We start from the raw sequence: 14,431 nt of genomic DNA on the forward strand, positions 1-14,431 counted from the left end.
AGACCATGTCCATAGATGGCAACATCAGAAAACTTGTGAATTCCAGTGACAATAAAAGGGATCGATCAACAAACTAACATAACTCTCATATCAATTATTATCAGTGGAACAAATAATGGAAATTCACTTAAATAAAACTCTTGCTTCATTGCAGGGTATTACTGTTAGTCTTTGCAACCCAATGGACTGTACCTCTGTCCATGGAATTCTCCAGGCAAGAATACTGGAGTGGTTGCCATTGCATTCTCCAAGGGATTTTCCTGACATCCTGACCCAGGGATTGAACCAGGATCTCCCACACTGCAGGCAGATTCATTACCACCTGAGGGATCATTTCAGGGTAAGTACATAAAGAAACCTTGGTAGAGAATATGAAAGAGAAACCAAATTCCAAATACTCTAGACTGTAAATTGCTGCTGCTGCTGCTGCTGCTAAGTCGCTTCAGTTGTGTCCGACTCTGTGTGACCCCATAGGCGACAGCCCACCAGGCTTCCCCGTCCCTGGGATTCTCCAGGCAAGAACACTGGAGTGGGTTGCCATTTCCTTCTCCAATGCCTGAAAGTGAAAAGTGAAAGTGAAGTCGCTCAGTCGCATCCAACCCTCAGTGACCCTGTGGACTGCACCCTTCCAGGCTCCTCTGTCCATGGGATTTTCCAGGCAAGAGTACTGGAGTGGGGTGCCATTGCCTTCTCTGAGACTGTAAATTAGGTCAACCCTATTTACCCTTGGAAGATTTTGGATCTGATTCCCATTTAAACCAGTTTGAGGGCCAGTCTGTGTGCCTCTTTCAACTATGCACACTTGCTGGACAGTTCATATCTTATAGTGTTACTTGATTATTCCTGTGGGCTTTATCTATTGGTTAAAATAAATCCACTCATTCATTGCTTTAACTTTTTATGTCATACATTATAAAATGTTTCAACCTAGTATCCTTGTCAGAGAAAATGAATGCTTTAGGATTGTGTGTTATTCCTTTTAGGAGTTCACATTTTTGTGGTAGAAAAATGGCTCTGTGGGACAGTCTCATGACAAGCTCTAATTCAAGTATTGAACAGTTGGCTTCATTCTACCTCTCTGGGATTCCTGGCTGCAAGGATGTTCAACACTTTATTTCCATCCCCTTTTGTGTGTTCTATCTGATTGGAATAGTGGGCAACTGTACAGTTCTTCACATCATCCACACTGACAAGAGTCTCCATGAGCCCATGTACTACTTCCTGGCCATGCTGTCCCTCACGGACATGGGCATGTGCATCTCCACCCTGCCCACAGTACTGAGAACCTTCTGGTTTGATGCTAAAGAGATTGAGATGAATACTTGTGAAGCCCAGATGTATTTTATTCACACTTTTTCTCTAATGGAATAAGTTGTGCTTCTAGCCATGGCTTTTGACCGCTATGTTGCCATCTGCGATCCTTTGAGGTATTCCAGCAAACTTACCCCACAACACGTTGTCTACATAGGGGTCTTCATTGTAATCAGATGCTCCACTGTCCTCCCTGTTGTTCTTGTTCGTATCCCCACATTTTCTTTCTGTCACTCCCATGTTATCTCCCATTCCTTCTGCTAACATCAAGATGTCATCCTATTGGCCTGTTCTGACATCTCATTCAATGTTTTGTATGGCTTGTTTGTTGTTGCATTTTATTGGGGTGTAGATTCTCTAGGAATCTTTTTATCTTATGCTCTCATCCTCTGCTCCATGTTGCACACTGCATCCCAGGGAGGGAAACTCAAAGCCCACAGTACATGTGTCTCCTATATTTGTGCTGTGCTCATTCTATATGTGCCAATGATAGGGTTGTCCTTAGTGAATCGTTTTGTAAAACATTCCTCTCCCGTTATTCATATTACCATGGCAGATATTTACCTGTTAGTTCCACCAATTCTCAACCCAATTATTTATAGCATCAAGAAAAAACAGATTTGCCAAGGCTTCCTGCTGCTGCTGCTAAGTCCCTTCAGTCATGTCTGACTCTGTGTGACCCCATACACGGCAGCCCACCAGGCTCCCCTGTCCCTGGGATTCTCCAGGCAAGAACACAGGAGTGGGTTGCCTTTTCCTTCTCCAATGCATGAAAGTGAAAAGTCAAAGTGAAGTCACTCAGTCGTGTCCGACCGTCAGCGACCCCATGGACTGCAGCCTTCCAGGCTCCTCCATCCATGGGATTTTCCAGGCAAGAGTACTGGAATGGGGTGCCATTGCCCTCTCCAAAGGCTTCTTAGGGATATTATTATCCAAAACGATCAGGCTTGCTCACACTTAGAAGACATATGATCCCCTTTCAACCTTTACATTCATTTTCTTCATCCTGAAGATAATCTGTCAGAAATTCTTAGACACATTTTGTACATATAGTTCCATGATAGTCAATAATTTCTACATGTCACCTCAAGAAAAATAAGTGTACTTATTTCTATCATTACTTCCTTGCTTTATATCATCTCAAAATCTTTGTGTCAGGAGATTTAGTAAGAGGGAATTTATTTCATTCAGCTATTTTATGGTGATATTTTCCATTTAGATTTTAAGATAAAATCAAGTTTCCATGTTAAAACTAAGATAGACAAGTTAACTATTCAAAGGAAAAAGAGATAATATAGAGTACAGTAGGTGTTGATAGCTAGGTACATTTTGTTTCCATTGAGGCAAATTAGACTTCATTCTCCATATTTTAATTCACATAATAATCAAATGAATATTTTATTTTAGAGATGTGATAAATGAAAATATTGCATTTATCTCCTTTACATCTACTCAAATGATTTTCAGAAAAAAAGCTAGACAGTAAAAAAGCTAGACATACTTTTCATCAGTGGAGAAAACTCACAAGACAAATCCAGACTTTACACAAAAGGGGCTCTCTACTCATGAAATGGGGTAGAAAAAAAGTAAAAATCCTTTGGTTAATGTACACTCTTATTAAGTCTAATACCACCTGATCTGCCTGTGTAAAAATTTGTATGCAGGTCAGGAAACAACAGTTAGAACTGGACATGGAACAAGAGACTGGTTCCAAATAGGAAAAGGAGTACATCAAGGCTGTATATTGTCACCCTGCTTATTTAACTTATATGAAGAGTACATCACGAGAAATGCTGGACTGGAAGAAACACAAGATGGAATCAAGATTGCCGGGAGAAATATCAATAACCTCAGATATGCAGATGACACCACCTTATGGCAGAAAGAGAAGAGGAACTAAAAAGCCTCATGATGAAAGTGAAAGAGGAGAGTGAAAAAGTTGGCTTAAAGCTCAACATTCAGAAAACGAAGATCAGGGCATCTGGTCCCATCACTTCATGGGAAATAAATGGGGAAACAATGGAAACAGTGTCAGACTTTATTTTTTGGGGGGTTCCAAAATCACTGCAGATGGTGACTGCAGCCATGAAATTAAAAGATCCTTACTTCTTGGAGGGAAAGTTATGACCAACCTAGATAGCATATTCAAAAGCAGAGACATTACTTTGCCAACAAAGGTTCATCTAGTCAAGGCTATGGTTTTTCCTGTGGTCATGTATGGATGTGAGAGTTGGACTGTGAAGAAGGCCGAGCGCCAAAGAATTGATGCTTTTGAACTGTGGTGTTGGAGAAGACTCTTGAGAGTCCCTTGGACTGCAAGGAGTTCCAACCAGTCCATTCTGAAGGAGATCAGCCCTGGGATTTCTTTGGAAGGAATGTTGCTAAAGCTGAAACTCCAGTACTTTGGCCACCTTATGCGAAGAGTTGACTCATTGGAAAAGACTCTGATGCTGGGAGGGATTGGGGACAGGAAGAGAGGGGGATGACAGAGGATGAAATGGCTGGATGGCCATCAGTGACTCAATGGACGTGAGTCTGAGTGAACTCCGAGAGTTGGTGATAGACAGGGAGGCCTGGCGAGCTGCGATTCATGGGATCGCAAAGAGTCGGACACGACTGAGCAACTGACTGAACTGAACATGGGCAGACTGGTTCCAAATAGGAAAAGGAGTACGTCAAGGCTGTATATTGTCACCCTGCTTATTTAACTTATATGTAGAGTACATCACGATAAACACTGGGCTGGAGGAAGCACAAACTGGAATCAAGATTGCTGAGAGAAATGTCAATAACCTCAGATATGCAGATGACACCACCCTTATGGCAGAAAGTGAAGAAGAACTAAAGAGCCTCTTGATGAAAGTGAAAGATGAGAGTGAAAATGGTGGCCTAAAGCTCAACATTCAGAAAACTAAGATCATGGCATTTGGTTCCATCACTTCATGGGAAATAGATGGGGAAACAGTGGAAACAGTGTTAGACTTTATTTTAGGGGGCCTCCAAAACCACTGCATATGGTGATTGCAGCCATGAAATTAAAAAATGCTTACTCCTTGGAAGGAACGTTATGACCAACCTAGACAACATATTAAAAAGCAGAGACATTACTTTGTCAACAAAGTTCAGTCTAGTCAAGCCTATGGTTTTTCCAGTAGTCATGTATGGATGTGAGAGTTGGAATATAAAGAAACCTGAGCGCAAAAGAATTGATGCTTTTGAACTGTGGTGTTGGAGAAGACTCTTGAGAGTCCCTTGGCCTGCAAGGAGATCCAACCAGTCCATTCTAAAGAAATCAGTCCTGGGTGTTCATTGGAAGGACTGATGTTGAAGCTGAAACTCCAATACTTTGGCCACCTGATGTGAAGAGCTGACTCATTGGAAAAGACCCTGATGCTGGGAAAGATTGAGGGCAGGAGGAGAAAGGGACGACAGAGGATGAAATGATTGGATGGCATCACCAACTCGATAGACATGGGTTTGGGTGGACTCCAGGTGTTGGTGATGGACAAGGAGGCCTGGCGTGCTGTGGTTCATGGGGTCACAAAGAGTCGGGCACGACTGAGTGACTGAACTGAACTGAACTAACATTTGCAGAAACTTGAACAAAAATAAAGCAAGAGAGATTCCCTCCAGATCACCATGAATTGTAACTGCCCACCACCCTTTGCTGTCTCTCACAATTGCCTGGAAAATAAGAAGAAAGACATTTTCAACAGCTAAGCTTAAAGTACACATTTTAATGAAAGAATCAAAATGGATCCAGGCAATTGGAGAATTTTAAAGAGAATGCTAACTAATAATTTTTGTACAAACACTATTTTAAAGCACCCCAACACCCCTGCTTTGTTAAATTATGGGAAGCAAAAATAATAATTAAATATTTTATGCAAGGGTATGGCTGGAATATTCATTGGAAGAACTGATGCTGAAGCTGAAGCTCCAATACTTTTGGCCACCTGATGCAAAAAACTGACTCATTAGAATAGACCCTGATGCTGGGAAAAATTGAAGATAGGAGGAGAAGAGGGTGACAAAAGATGACATGGTTGGATGGCATCACCAACTCAATGGACATGAGTTTGAGCAAATTCCAAGAGATAGTCAAGGCCAGGGAAGCCTGCAGTCCATGGGGTCAAAAAGAGTCAAACACAACTGTGAGACTGAACAACAATGGCTAGATAATTGAAAAGCAGAAAAATACAGAAAGTAACTTTAAAAATCAAACTATACAGAACCATAGTTTTCAAAAATTATTTTAAAAAGTAACATAAACTCAAGAAGAAGAATTACAATAGACAACAAACTCTGCAGTTCCAAATGAATTGAAAACAGAAAAAATTCTGCAAAAATATACCTTAAAATTAAATCAGATAAGAGGACAGATTTTTTTTACCAAAATGAGTCACTGAACACTGGAGAATACCAAAAAGAATTTTTAAAAAGTGCTGTTAAGATTTGCACATGATGGTAGCATTATTTCTTCATCCTAACTATGTGCAGGCTGAGCTCCAGGGCAAACCTGTCATATTTTCTTTGCCTATTAAGGAATTTGTTTAACATCCCTTTCTAAAAGGGTCTTCTTTTCTCCCTCATATGTAGGCTTACTTGCACTCTGTCCTCTCCTTACTCTTCATTAGTCACAGTTTTTTCTCCTTGTTATATGTAGAAAAACTAAATATGCGAAGATTTACCTGAAGCTTTCTCTCTTACACTTGGGAAGCTGATGTTCTTGAGTTGAATCCCCCAATTTTGGAAGAAAAAGCAACTTTTTGGTCTGATTAACCAAGAAATGAACATTAAGCTTCTTATTAAAAAATGATAATTGCACATATTAAATCTTGACTATATAATAAGCTTGTGAATAGTCATGATGATAAACCAGAGACAGAGATAGAAATTGACAGAAGGCATACACATATATATAAGGTACAAATTTCTCCTTTGTATTAATTAAGGTTCTATTAGGGGAAGAAACAGAGAAGGCAATGGCAGCCCACTCCAGTACTCTTGCCTGGAAAATGCCATGGACAGAGGAGTCTGGTAGGCTGCAGTCCATGGGGTCGCTAGGAGTCAGACGCGACTGAGTGACTTCACTTTCACTTTTCACTTTCATGCATTGGAGAAGGCAATGGCAACCCACTCCAGTGTTCTTGCCTGGAGAATCCTAGGGACGGGGGAGCCTGGTGGGCTGCCATCTATGGGGTCACACAGAGTTGGACATGACTGAAGCGCCTTAGCAGCAGCAGCAGGGGAAGAAAAGTCATTCTCAAACTGCATAAAGACTTTGATAAAAGCATCAGGGGGTTACTGAAAATATGTGTGCAGGATTTATGAAAACCAAAAAGAGATATTTATTTGTATGTCTTATAAATATATAGATGATGTATGTATTATAGTATTACAGAAGGTAATTTGCTGCAAACACTAGTCCTAAAGTGTCAAGAAAAAAAAAAAGGTATTTACCAAAATATGGAAGGGACAGGAAGGATATAGAGGACACTCAGCATGAGTTTTCCCTTTCTGTAGAGAGATGCAGCCACCATGAGGAAGCCATAGTGAGGGTTGGTGGGGAATCAAGGGAGTAAACCCTCCAGCTGTATGTTTTTCTGTATTCCTGTTTTGTGCCATTTCTGTTGTTGATCAAATCAAACCAGAAGTCAGAGGGCAAAGTGGCCTGTTGAGGCAACTCACTGTGGTCAGGGGACAGAACATAGCAGATCTGGAAAAGAGCTTAAGGTTGCCCTTCTTCCTGTAATCAGAGCAACCGGTCTTCCTTTCATAGTTGTATCTACTCTCAGGCTTTGTGGTCTAGGTAGTGCTCTCTGCTAAGTCACTTCAGTCGTGTCTGACTCTGTGCAACCCCATAGATGGCAGCCCACCAGGCTGCCCCATCCCTGGGATATTCCAGGCAAAAACACTGGAGTAGGTTGCCGTTTCCTTCTCCAATGCATGAAAGTGAAAAGTGAAAGTGAAGTCGCTCAGTCGTGTCTGACTCTTAGAGATCCCATGGACTGCAGCCCACCTGGCTCCTCCATTCATGGGATTTTCCAGGCAAGAGTACTGGAGTGGGGTGCCGTTGCCGTGCTCTCTATATACTCGTTAATGTGAACATTTGTCCATTACCTTCTCATCATCAGAATGAATCATTTATAATTGAGCTTACACCTAGGTTGCCAAAGAATTCAACAATGAGAGGTTGAAATTGTTTATTTCCCTCTATTTTATACATGAGAAATATATAGACCTCATGATAAAGTAATATGGTTGCACCAACTAATAATCCTCTGAATTTGGGATATTTGATCATATCAAGCTTAGATGACGTCAAAGTGATTTAAGTTCATATTTAAAAAGTAAGTATAGGAAAAGTATAAGGCATCTGGTGCCAATGAAATCAGGTAAATTCAAATTGTTTTCTGGTAATTTAAAAAAGAGCTGTGTTAATTTGGAGTTGCAAAGGGTTTCTAGTGATGACAGAAATAGCCAGTATTTTCATGCACTATTAGTAGATGGTGAATTTCTTAATAAGTAATTTTTCATATGAAAGCTGTTGCTTCTATTTACATAATTACTTCTATTTTCAATTCCTGAGAGAGTCAGTTCTCAATGGGTATCTTAAATACTGGAAGATTACTAAGCCATGAAATATGTGCAATCTACAATATCTTAGTTGAGTGAATCAGTGATAGTGTTAAGACTTATAATTAAACCAATATTACCAGTCTCAAGACCAGAATTGCAAAGATTAAAAGTAGAACACATTTTTAAAAGAGTTCCTGTACTAAGCATTTAAATGTCAGTATTGTTGGTGGGCACAGTTTTATTCACCCTGAGTAGTCCACATACCAACCCTGCTGCATGGTATAATTACCAATAGACATTTAGAAGTCAATATTGTTGACAGACATAGGGAACCTTATTCATTGAGTGAAAGCTTCTCTTCATAGTCTGATCCAATGTATATAATCTATTCACAGGAAGAGCTCAATGACACAGTGAAGAAAGTACCACTCCAGAGAATCAAGATTTGAGTGATCACATTGACTTTATTGTTTATGATCTTTCAAATACACTTTATTTTTTTATCATAATTTTAAGAGTACAGCAAAATTGAGTGGAAGTTAATAGACATTTCTCACATATTTTGTATTGTAATAGTTTTGAGGGAGTTGACTCACATAAGTGTTTCATTTTTATCTAGTATTTGGTAACAGAACTGAACTAGAGTCATTCCCAGCCTTTAAGTTGTAGATTCTATGTCCCACAACAGTTTAAGTCCTTAATAAGTTCTTCTCATTGGCTACTCCATAGCTAACATTCTTTATCACATGCATGAATGCCTGTCAGTGACTCATTTTATCCGACTCTTTGTGACTCTGTATGCTGTAGCCCCCGAGGCTCCTCTGTCCATGGAATTTTCCAGGCAAGAATACAAGTGGGTTGTCATTTCCTACTCCAGGGGATCTCCCCAACCCAGAAATCAAACCTGCATCTCCTGTATTGGCCAGTGGATTCTTTACCACTGAGCCACCTGGGAAGCCCAACATCTTTATTAGCCAGCTATATTCTGGATACAAGCTACTATTTCATCACATGTTGCACTACCACATTTGTTCCAGATATTGAGGCGATCAATATTTGAGACTCTCTATAACCTTCATGGTTCTTTGCCTGTAGCTCAAATGGTAAAGAATCTGCCTACGATGTAGGATACCAGGGTTCTATTCCTGGGTTGGGAAGTTCCTCTGGAGAAGAGAATGGCAATCTACTTTGGTATTCTTGCCTATAGAATTCCATGGCCAGAGAAGCCTGGCAGGCTACAGTCCCAGGGATCACAAAGAGTCAGACACGACTGAGCAAGTGAACTGCACTGATAATGCAGCTTGGGAATGCAAAGGCAAGAAGGCTATGTGTGTGTTAGTTGCTCAGTCATGTCCAACTCTGCATCCCCATGGGCTGTGCACATCAGGCTTCCCTGACCATCAGCAACTCCTGGAACTGGCTCAAATTCATGTCCATCGAGTTGGCAATGGCATCAAGCCATCTCATTCTCTACCATCCCTTTCTCCTCCTGCCTTCAATCTTTCCTATCATAGGGTCTTTTCCAATGAGTCAGTTTTTCACATCAGGTGGCCAAAGTATTGGAGCTTCAGCTTCAGCATCAATCCTTCCAATGAATATTCAGGACTGATTTAAGGAATAGAAAACAGAGGATTTGGAAAAGGGCCAAAAACTACAAGGGTGGCACAAACAGGGTTACAGGTGCAGTCTTGAATTTCTCATGGGGACTCACATCTCTAAGGACTGGAGGAAGACTTATTAACTCATCCTTCTTTCCTTGAGAATTAGATCAGTCACTCATGACAAGAGCAACTATTCTACCAAGTAGGTATTGACTGGGAAAAGTAAAACTGGGAGGTAATAGGAAAATACAGAGGGGGCTTGAGAGATCAAAGAGAGCCGGGCAGACACCCAAAGTGTGAGAAGAAGGACCAGGGGAATGGTTTGAGAAGGAAGAGGTTCTCAGGTGATTAGAGTACATACTTTCTCCAGATGTTTATTGTCCATACCCATAGACAGAGGATTCAAGCCAGACATAGGTTTTTCAGATAGAACTTGCCTGAGTCTGAGTGAACCCCAGGAGTTTGTGATGGACAGGGAAGCCTGGTGTGCTGCGATTCATGGGGTTGCAAAGAGTCAGACACGACTGAACTGAACTGAACTGAATATACCCTAGACTTTCATGGCAAGTAGTCCCCTGTCTGTCAGTGCGCATGACTGTTTACACAGCATAAAGGAATATTACCAGACATAACAGAAGAGGAATCCAGAATAAGAGTGGGATTACAGCAGATAACATTTCAGGTCCCTTCTAATACCATGTATCAGTGATTTTTAACATGATATTAACTATTAATTAAAAACTTTAAATTAAAAAAAAGTTTGTAATTTAGAATTTCCCTGGTGGCTCAGACAGTAAAGTGTCTGCCTACAATGTGGGAGACCCAGGTTCTATCCCTGGGTCGGGAAGATCCTCTGGAGAAGGAAATGGCAACCCACTCCAGTACTCTTGCCTGGAAAATCCCATGGACAGAGGAGCGTGGTAGGCTACAGTCCATGGGGTCGCAAAGAGTTGGACATGACTAAGCGACTTCACTCACTCTATTAATTATGTTCTAAACCTCAAAATTTACAGATTTTTAAATTTATTACCTAACTCTACCTCCTTCTCTGGGGATGTGGAAGATATCAAAAGCTATGTGAATGAATTTGAGATTGCAGTATCAGGACAAAGAGGTATTGGATTGTCAAATCAAACAGGAGCTAAAACATGGGGGCTGTGAAATAATAGATGAACCAGATACTAGTGAATATGGAGAGTAATGAATATTTATGTTGTGGTAACAGAATGCTAATGTGACTGCTCATATTCCAGTTGACTGAAGATTCCAGTTCACTCAGGCTCCAGGTCACTGAAGTCCCCAAAATCTCATTCTTACTCTTGGTGAGATTTCTCATTCTATTTTGGACTCTTCTTACCACCCCCAAATATTGGCACTGATTAAAATGAAATGTATATATGTAGTTTCATCATGATGATCAGAGGAATTTCTGGGTAGAAAAAAATACTAAGGAGCAATTCATATTTCTTGCTATACTGAAATTTTAGTGGAGGAGAAGGAAATTAAACTGATATAGTTCATTTTCTACTTCTCAGAGCATCTAGGTCACTTGTAAGATGGCCACTCATGGTGTTTCCTCTAGAGGAGAGTAATTAATAGTCTCCCCTTGTCTTCCTCCTCTCATTATACTTCAGTCGTTGTTGCTGTTATTGTTATCATCATCATTGTTGATGTCATCATCATTGTTCTCATTTTCATCACTATCATCATCACAGAAAAGGCTCTGTACCAAGTATTTCATACACAATATCTCCTTCACCTTAGCATATCCCATCAAACTATTAGTATCTTCAGTTTACAGAGCAGGCAACTTTGGTACAGAGGAAAAAGAGGCATTTTGTCTAAATTAAAATGAGTAAGCTTTGAAACCAGAATATAACTTAAGTTAATGTGATTGCAGAACCAGAGAAACAGACTCTACATAAGGGAGATGTTAGATCTCTGTCTCTTTAAAACCTCAGAAAAAAGTCAGTGATATGATGAAAGATGACCTCTAGATCAGGTATCTTCCAGTTTTCAATGAAACTTCATGTTTACTACTTCATGTCAGAGGGAGAGAACATTTATAAAAGAACAAAAAATGGTCTGAATTGACTAAGCAGTGAGATAAAAACCAGATTTTAAAATTTTGATTATAGAATAGAAATTGGAAAAGAATCAACAAAGAGAATGGATAATATTGGAAAATCTGAGCATTGAAAGTAATAACCAGTGCAATTTTAGACAGGAAGGTGAGGAGATAGACAGGAATTTGAGAAGTTAAATAGCAGGACCATAAGAAATATCAGTTCATACAGTAAGTGGGTAGAACTTAAGTGTAATATGAACAGTCAGGAAGATTGAATTTGTTTCTAGAATTTACTTATCGGATGTCTTGATTATGGATCTTGCATTTCTTAGAAAATTATTAAACAATTTGGGGAATATCTTCTGTAATCAAGGGTATTTACATGGAACTAGAGGAGACTGAGGGGATTTCATTTCCCAGAACATCAAAGAAGACTTTCCAAGACAGAAGATGCTGATTTATTAGTTTACAGTGGAAGGTAATTTGTCACATAGACTTTAAATTCTTAAACCAATATTTTGGTGAGCATGGAGGCTGGGCAGTTGATGAGCAAGTGGGTTTTGAGAAATGGCTCACCTTTCTTAATACAGAGATTTCTTTCTTGACCACAGAAGGAATCCTGGAATCTAGTGGGGGAAGATATATTTTCTCATTTGAGCATAAAAGTTTTAGTGTGAAGGTCAGATGCCAGTAGGCACTTTTTTGTGCATTTTATTTTTGTTGTTGTTGTTGTTTTCTCTTATTTTTGATTTGATGGATAAGTTTCCAATCTCTCAACAATCCCTATAACTATTGTTTTGTAATTTTTTACAGGAAAAAAAAAAAACTAGTCTCTAAATGATTAATCAGTTCTGTAACATAAGAGGAAGAATGTTCAGAATCTTTTAAATCAGATTCAAAATCAATTATAGTTTGCTTAACATTCCATATATTATATATTTTATAATTAAAAGTTTTAAAATCCACATATTCTTCTAAATCATCTCAACCTGTATTTACCTCAGGGGGATGCTCATCCCAGAACATATTGATGTTAGAGTTGACTCTATGTAGATATAATCCCTAGGTGGCACTAGTGATAAAGAACCCATTGGCCAGTGCAGGAGACTTAAGAGGTGGGTTCTGTATCTGGGTAAAGAAGATCCCCTGGACAGGAAATGACAACTGTCTCCAGTATTCTTGCCTGGAAAATCCCATGGACAGAGGAGCCTGCCTGGTCCCAGTCCATAGGGCCTCAAAAAGTTGGACCTGACTAAAGCCAGTTAGCATGCATACGTGGATACCATCCCTGGGGTATCAATCATGTAGTCAAACTTATGTTTAGTAAGAATAAGCACCATCCTGACCAATCTTGCCTGAATACTGTAATGATGCCTTGCATATTCAAGTATTGCTGAAAAATCTATCAAGCTCAGACGAAGACATTTATACAAGTCATTGTCTCTCTCTCTCTTTTTAGTCTTTAAGTCATGTTCGACTCTTGTGACCCCATGGACTGTAGCCTGCCAGGCTCCTCTGTCCACAGGATTCTCCAGGCAAGAATACTGGAGTATTGTAGACAGTAATTTTTTTTTTTTTTTTTACACAGCTAAAATAACACCAGTGGACTTCCCTCGTGGCTCAGATGGTAAAGAATCTGTCTGCTATGTGGGGGACTTGGGTTTGATCCCTGGGTTCGAAAGATCCCTTTTGGCATGGTAACCCACTCTATTATTCTTGCCTGGAGAATCCCTGTGGATAAAGGAGCCTGGAGGGCTACAGTTCATGCAGTCCCAGAGTCAGATACGACTGAGCGACTAAGCACAGCATAGCACATAAGACCAGTAACTCTGGGCAAGATTGTTCCAAGCGCACATGGAACCTTGTCCAGGATAGATCACATCCTGGGCCATAAAGCTAGCCTTGGTAAATTCAAAAAAATAGAAATCATTCCAAGCATCTTTTCTGACCACAATGCAGTAAGATTAGATCTCAATTACAGGAGAAAAATGATTAAAAATTCCAACATATGGAGGCTGAACAACACGCTGCTGAATAACCAACAAATCACAGAAGAAATCAAAAAAGAAATCAAAATTTGCATAGAAACGAATGAAAATGAAAACACAACAACCCAAAACCTGTGGGACATGGTAAAAGCAGTCCTAAGGGGAAAGTTCATAGCAATACAGGCACACCTCAAGAAACAAGAAAAAAGTCAAATAAATAACCTAACTCTACACCTAAAGCAACTAGAAAAGGAAGAAATGAAGAACCCCAGAGTTAGTAGAAGGAAAGAAATCTTAAAAATTAGAGCAGAAATAAATGCAAAACAAACAAAAGAGACCATAGCAAAAATCAACAAAACCAAAAGCTGGTTCTTTGAAAGGATAAATAAAATTGACAAACCATTAGCCAGACTCATCAAGAAACAAAGGGAGAAAAATCAAATCAATAAAATTAGAAATGAAAATGGAGAGATCACAGCAGACAACACAGAAATACAAAGGATGATAAGAGACTACTATCAACAATTATATGCCAATAAAATGGACAACATGGAAGAAATGGACAAATTCTTAGAAAAGTACAACTTTCCAAAACTCGACCAGGAAGAAATAGAAAATCTTAACAGACCCATCACAAGCACAGAAATTGAAACTGTAATCAAAAATCTTCCAGCAAACAAAAGCCCAGGTCCAGATGGCTTCACAGCTGAATTCTACCAAAAATTTAGAGAAGAGCTAACACCTATCCTGCTCAAACTCTTCCAAAAAATTGCAGAGGAAGGTAAACTTCCAAACTCATTCTATGAGGCCACCATCACCCTAATACCAAAACCTGACAAAGATGCCACAAAAAAAGAAAACTACAGGCCAATATCACTGAT

The 14,431-nt window shown here is 39.6% G+C and overlaps 1 pseudogene; it reads left to right on the forward strand.

Annotated features, from left to right (window-relative positions):
* Positions 1-1,029: 1,029 nt before the first annotated feature.
* Positions 1,030-13,159, forward strand: LOC113904931 (annotated as a pseudogene).
* The last annotated feature ends 1,272 nt before the right edge of the window (positions 13,160-14,431 follow it).

This window comes from Bos indicus x Bos taurus, chromosome 15, assembly GCF_003369695.1.
Source record: "Bos indicus x Bos taurus breed Angus x Brahman F1 hybrid chromosome 15, Bos_hybrid_MaternalHap_v2.0, whole genome shotgun sequence".
NCBI lineage: Eukaryota > Metazoa > Chordata > Mammalia > Artiodactyla > Bovidae > Bos > Bos indicus x Bos taurus.